At 28.1% G+C, this 19,427-nt stretch overlaps 2 non-coding genes across 2 annotated transcripts; one reads left to right on the forward strand and one right to left on the reverse strand.

Moving 5' to 3' along the window:
* Window positions 1–2,572: 2,572 nt before the first annotated feature.
* Trnak-uuu lies at window positions 2,573–2,645 on the reverse strand. Its single transcript has one exon. It is a non-coding gene; the product is annotated as a tRNA-Lys (tRNA).
* Window positions 2,646–12,850: 10,205 nt separating this feature from the next.
* Trnal-uaa lies at window positions 12,851–12,934 on the forward strand. The gene has a single exon. It is a non-coding gene; the product is annotated as a tRNA-Leu (tRNA).
* The last annotated feature ends 6,493 nt before the right edge of the window (window positions 12,935–19,427 follow it).

Below are 19,427 nucleotides of genomic sequence, written 5' to 3' on the forward strand. Positions count from 1 at the left end.
AAATAAATATCTGAAGATACATGATATGAAGAGCACCTAAGAGTTTTTCCTATCTTTCTTTTCTTTCTGACTTTCTTTTTGTTGCCATATCAAGCACCTCAACTTTAAAACAATAATTTTCTGTAATATGAGTTAAAATTTTTTTTATAATCGTTATTATTATTATTATTTATTTGCCTTTGTTCATAAAATGCACATAACCTCGTTAAGTTGCTTCTTGCTTTATTTTAATTGGTAAATTATAGAAAATGCTCTGCGTTTTAAATTATGTTTTAAATCAATTTTTCAATTTATTACATTATTAAATTGAATTTTTTGAATTTATGGAACATGCGTAATTGTATTTACTTCAAAATTTAAATGAATATGAATGCATAAATTATTATTATTCAAATGAAAAAATATGTTTTCAATAATACAAAATTATTTTATAAATATTATTCACATTTGAGTATAGTTGGTAAATTATAGAAATACTCTGCTCTGTTTTTAATTATGTTTAAATCAATTTTTCAAATTTATTACATTATTAAATTGAATTTGTTGAAATGATTGAACATGCATAATTGTATTTACTTCAAAATTTAAATGAATATAATGAATGAATTATTATTATTTAAATGAAAAAATATGTTTTCTATATAATACAAATTTATTTTTTAAATATTATTTACATTTTGAGTATAGGGTGCACCAGATCCTCCTCTAAAAGTGTACTAACAACCAGTTCAGTCATATGCCTACGACATACTGCAATGAATTGTACTTAATCAGTGAACTGTAGAAATAAATTTAAAGTCTGTTTAAAAACCATTAAAAGACTTCTATTCAATCGTTTGACCTATTAAAATTCTTAGTTAAAAATATGATTTATAATAGTACGTTATTTATAATAGCATAACATTCTTTGCTCATAGTAGTTATACATACTATCAGTGGTGTTGTGCTAATATTTTTTTTGCCGGAACGCTAAAATTTAAAATCCGGTTCATAAACCGGTTCAAAAAATTTGATATATTTCGATAAGAACTCACAAATCTAATATATTGACTTTTTATATAATTAACTCTATTATACACAGCTAGTCTATACATTAAATTGTACAAGTATGAGGGAATCATTGAGTACATAATTTATATTCTTCAATGACATTAATCATATTTATTCTGGTATTATTTGTATTCATTAATACCTACAAGTATTTATTATGATATAAAAGTACTCAAGATTTATTACAATACTTTATAAGACTTAACCTAATAATATGATAGATAACCTATTACCTACCTATCATACTATATTATATTATTGTATATCATCGATAGATATCTATTATCTATCATACCGTGAGATACCTATACCGTCATTAACTTATATACCTACAGACCTTTTACTTCTTATAAATACTACTGTCTAATTTATATATTCACCTATATTATATAGGTTTATTTACGCCCTATGTATTATCTCTTCCTATCTACTGCCTATACCGGGAATTGAACCCGGGACCTCCGCGTGGAAGTCGCGCACCTTAACCACTACCCTATCGGATACCCCCACTAATAATATAATATGGGACGCACTGTTGTTTCCGCGGGTCATTTTCTAATTAATTAGGTAATTAATACTAAGGTGGCGCGACGACACGCGAAAAAAGACGGTTGATTGTAGGGTTACAGTGGTGTAGTGGTTAAGGTCGTCGCGTGCCACGCGGCGGACCCGGGTTCGAATCTCGGTAGGGTTAATGTAGCGTGTAAGGGAAATTATAGGTAATAGGATATATAGTAGATATAGGTTAGGTGTATTCGGTATACAATGTAGGGATTTGAGAGTATATAATGAAATATAGCGTATGGTACAGATGTAAGGCGTGTAGTATAGAATGCAACGTATAAGCACACGTAAGGCTATAAAAATACATGAATAGAAACCTATGATGTAGATGTTAGCGTATAAGAAATGCGAAAGAATGTAAGATTTAATTTATAAATATTATTTTTTCTATAAGAAGTTCATACACCTCAATTTGTTACTAAATTAAAAACGACTTTGATAAAACCAGTGGTTTTGTGCTAATATTTTTTTGCCGGAACGCTAAAATTTAAAAACCGGTTCTAAAACCGATTTTCATGTTTTTCCAGTTCCGTTCAAAAAGGAAAGAAACAAAAATTATTACAAAACCCATTTTGTATGTATGTTTATTACAATAATAACATTTAATAAAAATTAGTTGAATAATAACGTATAAAATTTACTTATTAAATCATTTTCTGTATGTAGCGATGTTTTTATATTTTTTCTTGCCGGAACGCGTTCCGGCTCGACAACACCACTGCATACTATAATGTTATATGTTTATATGACTTTATATCAACTGCTAAAGAATTTTTTAGTATAGTTCATGTTTTTCTTTCTTAGTCGCTATCATTTAAAATAAATACGACTTTAAATTCATTTAAATGTGGGGTCGCTTCTACTCATTACAACGGTCCAGGGCAAAATAGAGTATTGTAAATATTGCTAGATTTATTAATAAAAAAAAATATGCATAAAATAGAAACAAAAATTTATCCGCCCGAACAGGGACTTGAACCCTGGACCCTTGGATTAAAAGTCCAATGCTCTACCGACTGAGCTATCCGGGCTACGAAGGACAATGTCTTATACGTGGACACAAGCGGCCTAACGTGCAAATATTAAGATTACACCTACCTTATTTCAATCCATTTAGAATTATAATATTTCTAATTATATTCACAACTATTATACTACTAATTACTATATATCCACAAATAAATTCTGGAGATATACGGAATTCATCTCAGATGAAATATTTATATTTAATTCTAATTAAATCTCTACATTCCCAAGTTTATTTGTACGTCCTCATACTAAAGTCTATTGTAGTTATTTATAGAATAGCAGCGCAGTCAGACAACAAAAAATATTTATTTATACAACGTTTAATAAGTAATAAATAAAGCCACAAAAATAACCTCTTTCTTCGATAAAACAACCTTCAAAAATCTTCTCTATTTTACACCAACTAAGGAAGTGCAATACAAAACAGATACACAGAAAATTACTGAAAAATGCATATCTATGCACAGTTAAACAAACAAATAAATAAGTAAAAATAAATTTAGATATAGACATAAGTCCAAATGAAAATTCACATATAGAACAAACCAGGACAAATGAAACAAGGGAAAATACTATAGAGTATAGCTAGAGTAGAGCTACCAAGCTATTCAATGAGATTCTAAAAGAGATCAAGTTAATTAAAGAAGAGTATAAATTTGGAAAAATATATTTAGAATGAAATATAGTTAGAATAAATGAGAAAAATGAATTTTTGAAGTATCACAAGTCACAGGTGTTCGAGGCGAATTATACTTTACAGAAATTGATGTGTCTAATGAAATATGTACATACTTATTAGGTGCAAATGATAAATGAATTCGGTGTCAATTATAAATAAATGTAAATTAATTTAATTAGATGTAAATTGAAAATGAGTGAATAATTTAAATATAGCTTGATATTATTACACAATTAAATTAGTTTTGTGGAAATTCCAAGGGGGTAAAATGTTTTTGTCATAAAATTTAAATGGCTAATTTTATGTTTTCTAAATAAGCTGTTTAAAAGTTTACTTTATTATCTAAATCTCATATATATTTTATTAATCGTCTAATTTTAATTTTAACGAACGTCAAAAAACTACTCATTTTCTCAAACTTTGATGAATTTTTAAAATTAAACTACTTGTCGTAAGGCCGTAATATTTCAGTAAGTTCTATAAGACCATGATATATATCGTCAAAAAAAGTTCAATAAAAATCGGCTTCAATTTTTTTTCAACAGTTAATTACAAGAAAACTAATCAGTATCATTCCCAACTAATATCTTTCGAACAGTTTTTGATTTCTTAAAATCGATTCGGTAGTATGAGCTTAAATGTGGACAAAAAGTTTAACACTTTTTTTCAAATTACAAAGAAACGGCTCGGCCGATCGTCGCATAAAACTGAGAAAAGATAATCCTCATCGAAATACATCAAATGACTTTTAAATTTCTGAAATTGGTACAGGCGTTTTTGAGCAAACGTCGATGAAAGTTCTAATTTTGACAAATGCCAAAAAGACCATACTAATTTTTTGCAAACTTTGACAAATTTTTAAAGCTAAACGAGTTGTCGTAGGGCCGTAATATTTTAGTATGATCTAGAAGACTATGGTATCTAGTTGTTGACGCGTATCGGGAAGTTCTGCGACTTTCCAAATAACAAAATGCTACTTTTATCAGTAAAGTTTTAATAATTGCAGATATTTAAACTATTCAATAAACTAATCATTATTGCGACATGTGAAATTAGTCATACAAATCTCTGGAGCATCAGTATTAATTTGCATTGATTAGTCGTGCTCATTCGCAGTTACGCTGATCATAATAAAGAACAGCCTTTATTTGCGTTAAAGAAATCGTTTGTTCGAATCACTACTTCAGCAATTTGATATTAAATTCACATTAACATCGCAGATAAAATCGCATACGAGTATCGAATATTAAAAGCCACCCATTCTGTAGAATTATGAGCAATATCACCATCCATTTAGTGCAGATTTTACATAAAGATAGAATCGTTTTGAATCGTCATGCAACTGGGGGTTCTTCTAATTCTGCTTGGCACAATGCATTGCAATATCGTATCAGACTACCACGAACAAAACTGCGTTCGCCAAACATTAGGGAGATAGTATACGAAGGTTCAAATCGAAAACTGAAATAGAAAAAAACTATCTATTTAATCCTCGGGATTATTACGGCCGATTCGGCTGAGCTTCGACACTGGGCTGCTCCCGCAGAGATTCCCGATTGTGTCGCATTGTACCGAGGCGTGTTGCGTTCGAAAATATTCAAATGTCGCGCTAATTTGGCACGAGAATAATGGTAATCCATTACACCGCAACGATTAGAATCGTTCACCGTGAAAGGATATAAAAAATCAGCCTTTGTAAGTGCCATAACAAATGTTAGAGCCGCTCTAAAGTTGTAATGTTTGGAAACATTTTGGTTTTATAAAATAAGGCGCCTTGGTAATATTTGTAACTACGTGATATCCTTAACTTTTTATATTTAAATCATGTCTATTTAATTTTATCAAATTAATGTGCTTAAATTTTGAACTTCACAAAGGAGAAGCTTGAGTTTTCGCCAGAAAATCCAATTTGCTAATTCTATATTTTCTCTACGTTTCTTCAAGTCTTTCTAAAATTTTTGAAGATCAATTGTTCACCTTTTGTCCATATTTTCCAAAGCCGCTTAAAACTTTTGTTAATTAGATTTTCATGATGATCGGTCGAACCGTTCAGAACTAGTGGAATGATGCATGCGCCTTCAAAATAAGCAAAATAATTGCTGAATTATTTATTACGATTTAGCCAAATATCCTGAACAAATTTTGAAAATTCAAAAACTGCTCGAAATATATCAGTGAAAAAATCGTGCTGATTAGGTTTGGTAAAGATTGATTAGGTTCTTCATAATAGTTCCACGTTTTTATGGTTTTGATGTTAATAGATGTCATGCTCTCTTACCGTACATATTTAGTGCTTGCAAAAAGTGGTTTATTTTAAAATAAATCATTAAAATTGTATCGTCACAATTTTAGAAGATGCTTAATCTACATTCTGGTTCATTAGCTTGATCAATTACACATGAGTATAGGGTAGTTCAATCAACTAGCCTTAAGGCAGATTGCCACTTGCAACTAGTTTAGCAAAGCATTTATTACAATAAGATACATGTATGTAGCTAAGAACATTTGGAAGCCAATGCTACTAAAATACTTTACACTTAAGTGATCAAACACAATATTTGTCATTTATAATTTGATCGATGCATAGATTTTTGATGAATAGTGGTATGATCACACATCACATACTGGAGTGTACCTATTACTCTCAGACTAAATGAAAAAAATGCAGTATATTATTTTCTACGAATTTCTGTACAACATTTTCAGTATTATTTTCTACATTGTAATCACAGCCATAGATTTTTTTTACAAAAAAACGTTATTGCTTATACCAGATTTGCCCAAGCTTATGCAAAGGCGCAAGTGCGGAATTAATTTGAAAATAACGCTTTGTCACTAGAAACTATTCTGTTTACCTCATTTTACGTAAAAAACTGTATTCTGGTGAAGCCCAAATACATTATTTCGCGAGTTTTTTGCAACGATTAATGTTCTATGATCGGCTTTCATTTTTGCGCAACGAGGGAAATCTTGATAATAGTACAATAGGAAATTCAATAAAACTCGGGGTCAGAATAAATGGAATATTGAACTAAAATATTAAATTTTATTTGAGCACATCTGCTACTTTTATGAGAATTTGATATGATTTTTTTAGTGTCGGTAGCGAAACCGTGATCAGTCAGAGATTAATAATTAATCAACATTTTGTACCATATTATTGAGGCTGAAAATATAGGAGTTTTAACCAAACTTTAATACGTAGTCAAATTTTTAGAATATTGTTTATTTATGTATTTTTTATATTTCTTTCCTATAAATTAATTATTTTTTGAATTTAGGGCCAAATTTAATAGAATATGAGTATATGAACATTTTAAGAAGTTATCGAAGCTACCAAATGTGGTTTCCAATCACATTAATAAAACTTTGATGTTTACCGAAAGAATTTGAGTCGTTTCCGCATACAAACAAATTACAAAAATTATTCGTATTAGCGTAGTTCCCTAATTTATTTTGATTTTCATGGTTCGTCAGTAATATTTGTAATTCTTACCCCAAGTTAAATATACTAAAATGCGGTTCAGATTCAGTGGAACGTGTTTCATTATACACCGGCTGCCCTATTATAGTACTAGAATTAGAAGTCGAGAGTTGAATGTTTATTTTCATAATTATTCAACTATAAATAGGCTGCAGTAAAAAATAAAAATGATATTCGATGCATGAGGTCTAAACATGATCAAAACTTATTCAGTTTCTGTACCAATTGTACATATATACTCTTTATTTTATTTTTTTTTTTTGAAAAATTTTTTATTATCATATTTTAATTCAGTTCATTGGTTCAAGTAGTATTACTTGGAATTAATTAGTGCAATAATCCAAAGACATATGTATCTATTTTTTATTCCACTTAATTATGGTCTCGCCAGACCAAAATGTATAAATAAATAAAACTGTAATTTATCATTTATCAGTTTTTTTATGGTGCTATACTCGAATCAGTAAATTTATACAAATATTAGAGTGGGTCAATTTTTTTGGACATTGAGCACATTCCGATTGATTGATTATTTCAAGATACTTTGCTAAAGAAACCATAGATCAAAAGTGAATTTCGAGCCAGCGAAATTTTTACTAAATTTTCTTTTTCATCTATATAAATATTTATTTACAATAATCTCATATTTACTTGTCTGGGAATTTATTGGAACTTTGCAAAACAAACTGCCTAAAATATTTTATCATAGGCCTATGAGTTAAGTGGTTTATTTGTTATATATCATTTTTAAAATTGGTCATTAAAATATTATAATTTTGTTACCATTTATAATATCATTTATTCTATAAATTTTATTATCACTCGAACATTTAGCATACAATTCAATTTATACTGCTGTGGTGACCTTTATCAAAATTTATGAATTATTTTGATTATATCTGAATTGCCTTATCGCCACCGAATACCGAATTATTTTTTTAATATGTATGAGAAAATATAACATCCGACCGTCGTAATTAAATCGATAACTTAATTTAAAACATGATTGTGATTGATTGGAATTTATCAACAAAAATTTAGATTTATCGACTGTGATATCTGATTTAAAAATATAAATAACTTATTAATCAACTCTTAATTATAATATATTACATGACTTCTTTGAAATACTACTAAAATTATTTCTAGCCGTTTTTAGGGAATTTATGTAGATGAACAAACTTTTGAGAGTTAATATCTGGATATGAATGTAATTAAACTCGAACTAGATCTTTCTATAAAATTTAATCGAGTAAATTGTTTTAAGTAGAACTAGCTAGTTATTTTGTTATATAAAAGCTGTAGTTAGGCAGCAGATTTTGGTATTTCTGTTAGCTAAAGGGAACCTATATCAATTTTAATACCACGGGCACAAAGTAAATCTGTGGCATTTCAAATATTATTTGTATTACATTAAATCCTATAATTGGGGGAAACGTTTGGAATTTGTCTCGGATTATGGCTGTGGCTGTGGCCGTGTCCTTCCGTAATAACCAATAAATATAACACGCCACATAACAGATGTATTTCATATTTATTATAGTTTCTGTGCCATTCGGAAAAGGAAAGGTGTTACTGAAATGGCACATAACTACATTAATATATACATTTTTAAATTTAACAATTATTTAGAAAAAAAACAATTTACTTGCTATATGAACAGGATCGGTGCATGGATTTTAAACCAATTTTAAGTCATAGAACGTTGTTTGTAGTATCGCTTTTATTCATATATTTAAAAAAATCGTAATTTTGATCTATCCTATATTTTATCATTTTTATTTTAAATTAATCATTTTTCTACTAAAGTCAGAGTAAGATCTATAATTTTTTTTAATCTCATATCTGAACAGCAATCAGAACCTTACGTCCTATGAGCTGTTGCCTGAAACTTCTCCATACTTCGTGTTTTTAGATGGTTAATCCATCCATATTTGATGATTTTATTATTAGAATTTATCTCATAGGACTGACCTTTTATTGGTGTAGCAATGCCGGATTAAGGGCTATTTTCACTTGAAAACATATTGCTATCTATATTTCCAAGTAAAAACCGTTGTCACTACTGTCTGACAACAGCTGGCAGAAGTGGGTATCGAATCCGGAACCTCTGAATCAAAAGATCTATACATGAAATCAAATTTTGAGTATTCGTGATTGTTAACTTTTACTTCTAGAATGGGTTCTTACCATTCCATGCTGATTTTTGCATAATGCAACAGCAGGAAGTTCTATTCATGAAACAGATTTTGATTATTTACTAAACAAAACCATTGTACAATCTTATTGCTTTGATTCTAATGTTTTTCAACATTTAATCGATATACGTATGTTATATACATTATTTTCGAGTTATATCTTGCACTGCTCTTCGGGTTATATTTTTTGGTCACTTGTAAATTTTATACTGATTTATTGATTTCGTTAAATTAATTAATTTATTTATAATCTCATTTTTAAAAGGATTACAATTCATGCTAACATGTATGTAGATTATTATTTTAATCCAATGTGTGAAAATTCTTTATAATTTTTTATCCCACGAGATATTCCTCATTATTTTTTTACATTAACAACTTTCTCTACTAGACCATACCTTAAAGTGTTGCCCTTTGCACTCGAACGCATGTGTCTGTATTTTTAACCTCCTAAAATAACAAATGGACCTTATTCAAATTGGCGAAGGACAACCGACGGCACACGCCAACTATCATATGATACCCGTTCGCGCCTTCGTGGGAGCGTGCAGGCCGCGTGTCGCCACTTTCCGAAGGAAACCAGGACGCATGTCGGAAACCGATATGAGGCGCGTAATTTGAAAAACGTGCACTACATAGATTTCGAATTATGTTATTAGCGAAAATGAATGGGGTTAAATATGGTTAATACTAGAATAATACGTTTTAAGTGTTTGTAGAAGCGTTATACCCAGTCACAAGTCACGTGCAAGGTTATATAACAATAAGTAAGGCTATTGATATAAGTATCGTGCTATTTGATAAGTGTTATCTTCAGTTTTAAATAGAATGTGTGATATACCTTCTGTTGTAGTCATAGAAATAAATATGGCAGAGATAAACTATTTACTATGAGAAGTTTGTAATTAATTAATATTTACTTCATAGAATTTTATACAAAGCAGTTGTTTATTATTTGCTAAATTCATAACATTTATAAAAAATAATTAAGTTTATAATATTATCATTAAAATATTATTAATATTATTTATAACGAATGGAAAAACAACTATTGAGTTGTAAAAACATGTCACTATTAGGGTTTGTCGGTTTACAAAAACCGGTTTTAAAAACCGTTTTTTGGCGAAAATTATGGAATTCGAAAACCGGTTTTTTAGTGAAAAAAGTCGGTTTTCACTGTATAAATGGAAAATGACAAGTATAGCCAAATATCTTTTATATTTGGCTATACTTGTCATTTTCCATTTATACAGTGAAAACCGACTTTCATAGATGAAAGCATTTTGATTCTTGAAATCATATCGGTTCAGTAGCATTTGATATCTTATTAGTCTGCAATGGTTCCCAGAAAGGTTTTGTATATATTAATTTAGATTTTTATACCAGTGTATATATTAATTTAAATGAGTGTGACTTCTTCTTGAAGAAGTAACTTCCTCTACTCAAACTTAAAAAAAAAAGTTTTATACTCCAGAAGCCACAAATAAAAAAACAAAAAACTTAGAATTATTATATCAGGCTCCAAAAACAATTAAGCATAATTTGGTCGTAAGTATGAGAGTATTTTCTATTTCAGGTAATTTTGTGAGTAAACAAAAGACACGTCTCAGTAGCAATTTGATAGTCGTTCTCAGTTTTCTGCAATCATATTTTATTAAACAAAAAAAAACAAATAGAATGTTTAAAATTAATTAATTAAAATTGCTCGAAACATGCAATACTCGAGTTTAGCTTAATTGTTTTTGAAACTAAAATTGATATTAATAATTAAGTATGTATCAACATATTATAATAATTAATTTTTTTATTTATTTTTTTAATTTAATGAATTTTTTTATTTAAAAATGTATTTTTATTTATTCGAAAACTTTTCTTTCACTATCACAAAAATATTTTCATTCTTATATGTGAAAATGATGCATGAATAACGAATAATTATTTTCAAAGTTATTAAACCAAGATAAACTATTATTTTTTAGTTCTACTAATTAAAATTAAAATAAAATTGTTTAGTCAAATACTGCTCTAAATCACATTACATTTGCGGATAAATTACAGAATATTCGAGCAAAAATTTATTTTCTAAAACCGGTTTTTTAGTAAAATTAAAATGCGAAAATAAGTTTTCTGAAATGTCGGTTTTTGTATAAACCCTAGTCACTATAGTATACAATGTCCTTTTACGGCTCACAAATGTAAATTTCACAAATTTACTAAATGTCCTTATCTGGACAGTTGTAAATAAGAGTATAAAAAAATTATAACATCATGAACTGAATGAAATGAAAAATATGCGCAGTCAAACAAAATACCAGATATTTCGAAAAAAGTTAGAAAGAACCCAAAACTCTATATTTAAATAATATCATGAAAAATTAATATCAAAAATTAATATTATTATGTAACATTTTATTAAATATAAAATATTATGTATTTATTATTTTTTGATGATTTTCATGACTTTGTCTAATTTAATCTAATCTATTTTGATAAAATTATGAATAAAAATACTAGCAACAACCTTAAATTAAAATAAATATAATTCAAATTCATATAAAATCACCTCAAGCAAAAAGTATATTATATTGAACGTTCTGCTTACATGGGCGATTTAGAAAATTGCTAACGTAAGCAGAGTGGCGCAGTGGAAGCGTGCTGGGCCCATAACCCAGAGGTCCGTGGATCGAAACCATGCTCTGCTAGTTGAATATTTTTATACATTTTTGCAATATTTTATAAATAATTTATTACTGTTATTGAATATTTATTTAAAAATATATGAAAAGCGAAAAATAAGAAGGTTCTAACTTTTAAAATTAAGATAAAAATTAAAAATTTTAATTTCATTTGTTCTATAGGATAGATACTGTACATATTGTTATGAACATTAGATACTGTACATTTTGTTATTGAATTATATCGCTGTACAGGTGTGCTTAATAAAAAATCAATAAAATATTTTAATTAACACAGATTAATTTTATCGCTACCGAAAACATAAATATTTTTAGTATGTATCAAGAATCATAGCACTTATTCACATAATTAATGAATTGATAAATTAACACGTTAGAATTCATTTACAGTTATAGAGTAGAGATATTTTTATTTGCTTGAAACCTCTAAGTGATGATTTCTGTATATTTTTGCTGACGAGGATATAAATCATTTTACTGTGCGTTTACAAGAATTGTATATGATGACTTTCAAATTTTATTGCTGATCTTAAAAACGGCTTGGCCGATCGTCGAGCAAAACTCGTCAAGAACCGTCCTTATCGAATTCCATTCCATCTCCATAAAACTGGTTTTAAATTAAATTTTTTTTTGAAATAACGTCGAACAATGCCAAAATTTTGGCTTACATACACATACTTTTTCTAATTTTAGGGTTAAACGATTCAGAATGACTTAAAATATCCACACATACAAAATTTATCACATGCTACATTCGGAACATGTAGCATGTAATTTTTTTTTTTTGACTTAATATATCCACACATACAAAATTTATCACATGCTACAGTCGGAACATGGATTTTTTTTTAATTTGAAAATTTTCTTTATTTGACTTAAATACATACATTGATTTTTATATAAAGTTACAAATTGTACACATCTATTCTGGGAATATCATTATACTATCATAATATAATATTGTATATGCAAACAAAATTATATTATGATAGTATAATGATATTCCCAGAATAGGTGTATACAATTTGTACCTTTATGTGAAAATCAATGTATGTATTTAAGTCAAATAAAGCAAATTTTCAAATTAAAAAATCACATAGTACATGTTCCGACTCAAAAGTAACGAGGATTTACGGTCAACTCAGCACGAGTCAGGTTGGCCGAGCGGTCTAAGGCGCCAGATTTAAGCTCTGGTTCCCGAGAGGGAGCGTGGGTTCGAACCCCACACCTGACATTATATTTTTATAGTATTTTTGTTTACAATTTGCAAAGTCAAACTTATATTCTGTACTACCCAATTTTTTTCCTTTTAATTCTTGTAAATTCCTTTAAAATTATGATAAATTATTATAAGACACAAGATTACTTTGTTTATCAATTCCTTTAAGAGTTACTCTTTTGTCTCTATACACATTTGAATATGCTGCTTCTATATAATCATAGGTAAATAAAATATTATATAAGGTATAATAAAAGTATTATTCTCCATGGTAATTTACATATTGCAATATCATTGTTTAACTTTGTCACACGTGTCTATAGCATCATGATATCAGTAGGAAATATATTACAAGAGTTTCTATGAAATCTATAAACATTACAAGATGTTTACATTTAAAGTTTGTTTATTTGTACTTAGTTTCTTTTCTAATACTTAGTCTTTTGTAAATTTCTATTTAACTCATGCATTTTTTAAAACCAATTTTTATGCCTTTTTATACGATTAAAATTAAATGAAAATGATCAAATGATCACATTAAATTAAGAGATTAAAGATCTCTAAAACAACTGTTAAAGATCATTCATGATCTTTATGTTAGGTTTTGATGATTTGACTTTAGAACAATTGAATGTCATTATAGTTAGTAAAATTTCAGTTTATTTTAGGAACGATGTTTATTTTATCATCGTTGCAGATAAATCAAAATCAAATGATGTATGCCAGATATCTATAAATAAACATTTTTTTTAAATCGCGTAAACAGATTTGCAATTTTTGCAGTGAAACTGATTCGCAAAACATTTGGATTCGGTTAGTTTTTTTTATTATATGAACCAACAAATACATAAAAAAGACATATACTAATATTATTAATTGCATAAAGTAGTTTAGTTCGCAATCTTTTTATTAAAATAATTTGCTATGAGTTGAACCATTAACCGGTTTTTAGATAATTGAAATAAAATCATTTGCAATCGTTTCAAAAAGATAAAATAGTTTTGCTTTTCTATTTTTAGCGTCTATCTGTTCAAAAATTTCGTTACGGTAGTTAAACATTGATATCAACTTCAAAATTACGCATTACATTATTTTACAGTTCTTCATCCTGGTTCTTTAGATGTTTTGAATTTTCTGTAAAGTTAAAGATTTTGTTCTCCGAAGAACTAACTTAAGAACCTATTAGAAATTTACGTCAATGAAATCAATATTAACAAAAATATTGAATTTCATAACAACTAGATGACCCGACAGACGTTATCCTGTAACCATGTCTACAACTTTTAATAAATATACTAATATTTACCGTATACCTAAAAATAATAATTATTGTTTTTTAAAATTACTCTTTACGCCAAAATGCATATACATTTATAATATGAGCGATTTAAATGTAGAACTGCTTTAAATAAAATGATGAGTCTCAATTCCCACACTATATTAGAAATTGAAGTCTTTTAAACTGGTACTTCATTTTGGCAGTAATAATGTAGACATTTCATTTTTCTTATTCATAATCATAAATTTAGTATACATATTCCAACATTGTCTAGGTTCATAAGCAAATTAAAATTTTTGGCAGATGATAGTTTTCATTTGTTTTCAATGCAAACAATGACATGTCGTTTTTTGCATTTATTTCTACAATATTGCACATACATCCCAGTACTTTATAATCACATTTCCTTAACAAACTTCAGAAGCTTTATCAAAATCCGATTAATAGTTTAGGAGGAATATACAGTGCTTGTAATTTATATGAACTTTATATATAGCAATAAAGTTCAAATTGATTCTACGTTTTAGTTAGAAAACGTTTGTATGTGAAAAAGAAAAGGCTGTTTTTAAGGTTTTCCCGGCAAATTATTAGATTTTTTCTCGCCATAAGAATCATCCTTGGACTTCAAAGAACATTTAAAAAAATAATTGGCCAAATGGTTCAGGCGTTGTTAGTTATGCGCTTACCAACACATTTTGCTATTCATTTTTATATATAAGATAACTTAACAAAACACATATTTTTTATATATGAAGTCATTTTGTCCCTGCTTAAAAATTCTAATTTTGCAATTATCTAAACAATATATATTATTCTTTGAGAATCTGTATTTGAAACTAAACTACTCAATTCAACTTAAAACTATTTTGTACTTTTCATAAATAACTTTAGAAATATAAATGTTTTCTTGTAGAAATAATGAAATATCCTTTTAGGTCTGAAAACAAGAATTCAATTCTTATATTGGGATCCGTTTGTGGGTATGCTAAGAAAAATGTATTCTGAATGATTTAATTAAATTATTGAATATGTTTTTAGATAAATGCTTTAGGTAGTTAAAAAAATTGTATTTAAATTTACAATTACTTATTCTGATTTAGAATATCATCAGTATTAGATCAAATTTTATAATAGAAACATAAATAAAATGCAGATAGGCCAAAGTTTAGTCACGTCGAAGAAGAACTATCATGACAAATCACAACCGCACATAAGAATTTTTTTTTATCAAAATCGGTTTTTAGTCATCATAAATTAAACTTATAACCCAGATCAAATATCGAAGAACCAGCATTATCTCGACCAATGGGTCTACCCATTCCCTCCGCCGTCGGGCTCAACTAACAGCCGGGGAGCAGGGTTATATGACCTCGGGCCATGACAGATGCGGTGCCAATACGATTTGTTATTCATGGCCTGGACCCCGTTTTCCGCATCTCTTTCTACTTCGCTTTTATATTTACTACCAGTACGCTGAAACTAGAAGAATGCCTGCCCAGAAGTGCATTCAGTGTTGCTTGCACCCCTTCTATGAAATGGGAGAAAATATACGGGAAAGCGGTGGTATATGTTCAACTTTCAAATTTAATATTCTATTTTTCTAAATAATTTTTCTAAATTTTTGCTTTGTGATGAATGTAAACAAAATACACATTAACACTCACGGGACGGCACCGATTTCAAAACAATCTACTGTACCGGCTGTATTTCATTGTATATGTTATGCAAATTGTTTGATAAAAATTTCGTCATTGAAAGACATACATTTATAATATTAATTTATTTTTGATCATCTTATAAAAAATGGTGACGTTCAAAACAAATTCCAAAATGCATAGCTGGTTGATTTTGACATGTTTTACAATAAAATGTTGTTCGCAATACAATCCCTTTTTTTTCTCTTGCATTCAGAAAATGCCACTGATTAGTCAGTATATTTATATGAAAAGTCAGTATGAAATGTCTATTTGAAACTCATCTTCACTATTGCTTAAGTCACAAAATTTACCATATTTAAAAGCGCTCGGTCGTTTTTAATATTTAAAAAAGACTACATAGCAAAGAAAAAGGCTAAAAATACTACTAAACTAACTTAAAATTATTTTCAAAATACACACTGTTTATCACTTCTATATGTAATTTATTCAACGTTTCGATGCAGACTGAGTCATTGTTTATAAAATAACCTGTGTCTCAGGTTATGTTTGTCCACTCAGGTGGACACCCGTCCCCAAAGAGTTAAGTATATACATATAATAATAATAAATGGTAGTCTACCCGAAGGCAGGTCCATGGTGTGAGAGCCACCACAACAAATGATTTCCTTGCCCTTCATCCCATTTCCACTATTCCCTATCCCCATTTTTTATTTCATGTATTTTCCTTTCCAAACTTCTGTTTCCATGCTTCTTGATCTTGTGCTTCGGCTTTCAGTTCCCTGTATTTTCTCTTCTCGCCTAAGTCGTCAATCGTCTGCATTCTTCTCCTTCCCATTCCTTTTATTCCTTCTATATACATATATCTATACATATATGTGTATTCTAAGGATTATGATTTTTTTACATCTCAAAGCCAACTTAAGACTCATGGCCAACTAGTGTTGCCACAACACATTTTCTTCTATAAATTATGTTTTTGAAAATATTATTAAACAAATGAAAAAAAATGTTTTATTGCCTACCGTACATCAAGCATTAGTGATATCTATTACTGCTTGAAAATGCTGATAAAAGACTAAAATATATTAACATCGTTTTTACCGAGAGTTGCTGCTTCTAATTAACTAAATACGATTATTATTAAATCAATTATAGATAGGACAATAATGGGTTACCGTTACAACATGAGAGAAGCTTGAGCTCTAAATATGAAATATTCATTAACAATTTGTCATTGAGTTCAGCTGCTTACTACCATTATTTTCAATACAAATAACAGTCAGAACGTAGCGAGTCCCAATATCTGCTGTGCTAATTATCTAATGAAGTGTCCTTTTGTAGATGGCAACTTAAAATATTGCCTCATCTCCATGTGATGAAATTATTATTATAGTTTTCGTATTGAATCATAAATTATTTCTTGATACAACAATGTCCAGAAACGCTGTTGTCACATAAAAATATCTAGTCCAGTCATTTAAGCTTAAATTAGGTAAAAATTTCGGAATTCCAGATACCCAGCAGCTCTAAGTCTGTAAATACTTGTATATTGACACCTAAAAGTTGTCTCAAAACCTACATAGAATGTACGAAACATATGTAGGTTTTGAGACAACTTTTAGGTGTCAATATACAAGTATTTACAGACTTACAGCTGGGTCCCTCGAATTCCGGGGTGAACTTACTATAATGACTGAGCTATTTATATTCCCAAGTGAAAACCTATGTGACGGCTGCTTGACATCAGGCTGCCTAAGGCAGGTATCAAATCTGCATCTATATGTATATTATGGAAGCCCATAGCCCTGACCACTAATTCACGGAAGAGATAAAAAACGAGAATTTAAAAACATAATAATGGTTTTATTTGCGTTTTGGAAAATTAATTAAAATTTAAGAAAAAAATGCGTCTATAATTTTAAATTGTGTTTACAAATTTTAAAAATAAAAATAATAAGTTTAAAATCTTAGTTCAATATTATTTTGTTATTTTTGTTTCATAGATTTAATTTACACAGAATTATGACGATACATTTTTGAAAACAAACATATCGTATTATAATTATTTTAGCGTCATTATTATTTATTATTATATATTATGTACATATATAATCTCTCGTGTCTGATTTGTCTAACTGATAATGTTATCAAGTAATTTTGTGTGATATTTCATTAATTACATGGTTACTATAGAATTTATTGCTTACAGATATATTATCATATTGGAATAGAATAATTTTGTTGTACTAATGTATGTTATTCAATATTGACGCAAACATAAATAGTTACGCATTTTAAATAATGAAAACCATAAATCAAGCACTCTCAAGTGAATTTTTTAAATCTGTATTTTTAAATGTTAGTTATTTTTCAATTTAATAATTCATATTTTATTACTTCAGAGGATCTCTTCAATGGAAGAGACCTCTAAACGCCAAATATAACTTATCACATAGGCTAATAAAAACATTGTCTTCTGATTGTCTATTAAATAATAAATAAAAATGAAAAAAATATTTTACTTAATTTTATTTCGAACTCGAATATAATAATATGGTAAATATTAATTTTAAAAGTTTTAGCTAGTTTGAAAAGTACTAATACCTACTAGGGTAGCAACCATTTTATTATTAATTTACTTAGTTTTATTTCGAACTCGAATATAATAATATGATAAATAATAAATTTAAAAATTTTAGGTAGTTTGAAAAATACTAATACCTACTAGGGTAGCAACCATTTTATTATTAATTTACTTAGTTTTATTTCGAACTCGAATATAATAATATGATAAATAATAAATTTAAAAATTTTAGGTAGTTTGAAAAATACTAATACCTACTAGGGTAGCAACCATTTTATTATTAATTTACTTAGTTTTATTTCGAACTCGAATATAATAATATGATAAATAAAAATTTAAAAATTTTAGATGGTTTGAAAAATACTAATACCTACTATGGAAGCAACCTTTTTATTATTAAAAATATTTATATTTTAATAAAATAAAAGGTAATTCTTTGTATCAATTTTTAACCCTGTTTGCCACTATATTTCTGGCCACACATTGCAAGTGATACTTATCCTATAAAGGAGAAAATTGAATTGATATTATCTTCTGCTTTGCCGATGATCGACGATGTGTGAAAAAGAATTAAATGTAGAATATGTTTAACATTGAATCATAATTATTTTGAAAAATGTTAAGTTGGAGACACATGCATTCGATTTACTTATTTAAAACACTTGCCAATATTCTCAACTGATTAGATAAGGCTTAATTACATACATATTTGATTGCGGTTGTAATTAATTGATTGATAGTTTTGATACATGAATTTGTCTTATTAGTTACTTATTTGAATTGTAATAATAGAATTTTATTTTATATTAGCATTAAGACGATTGCTTTAAAAATATCAAACAAAAATTCATGTCTTATTTTAATTTGTTTAGAAACACATTTTCAAATTTGTCATTAATTTATGCTGCATAGTGCATACTATATGTATCAATTAGAGAAGCCCAGTACTAATAATTCAAAATAATGTTAATTATTTTTCCATAGCAA

The sequence above is a fragment of the Ctenocephalides felis genome, unplaced genomic scaffold (genome assembly GCF_003426905.1).
Source record: "Ctenocephalides felis isolate EL2017-DRISC unplaced genomic scaffold, ASM342690v1 CF-g0.4_SCAFFOLD_01492, whole genome shotgun sequence".
Taxonomy (NCBI): domain Eukaryota; kingdom Metazoa; phylum Arthropoda; class Insecta; order Siphonaptera; family Pulicidae; genus Ctenocephalides; species Ctenocephalides felis.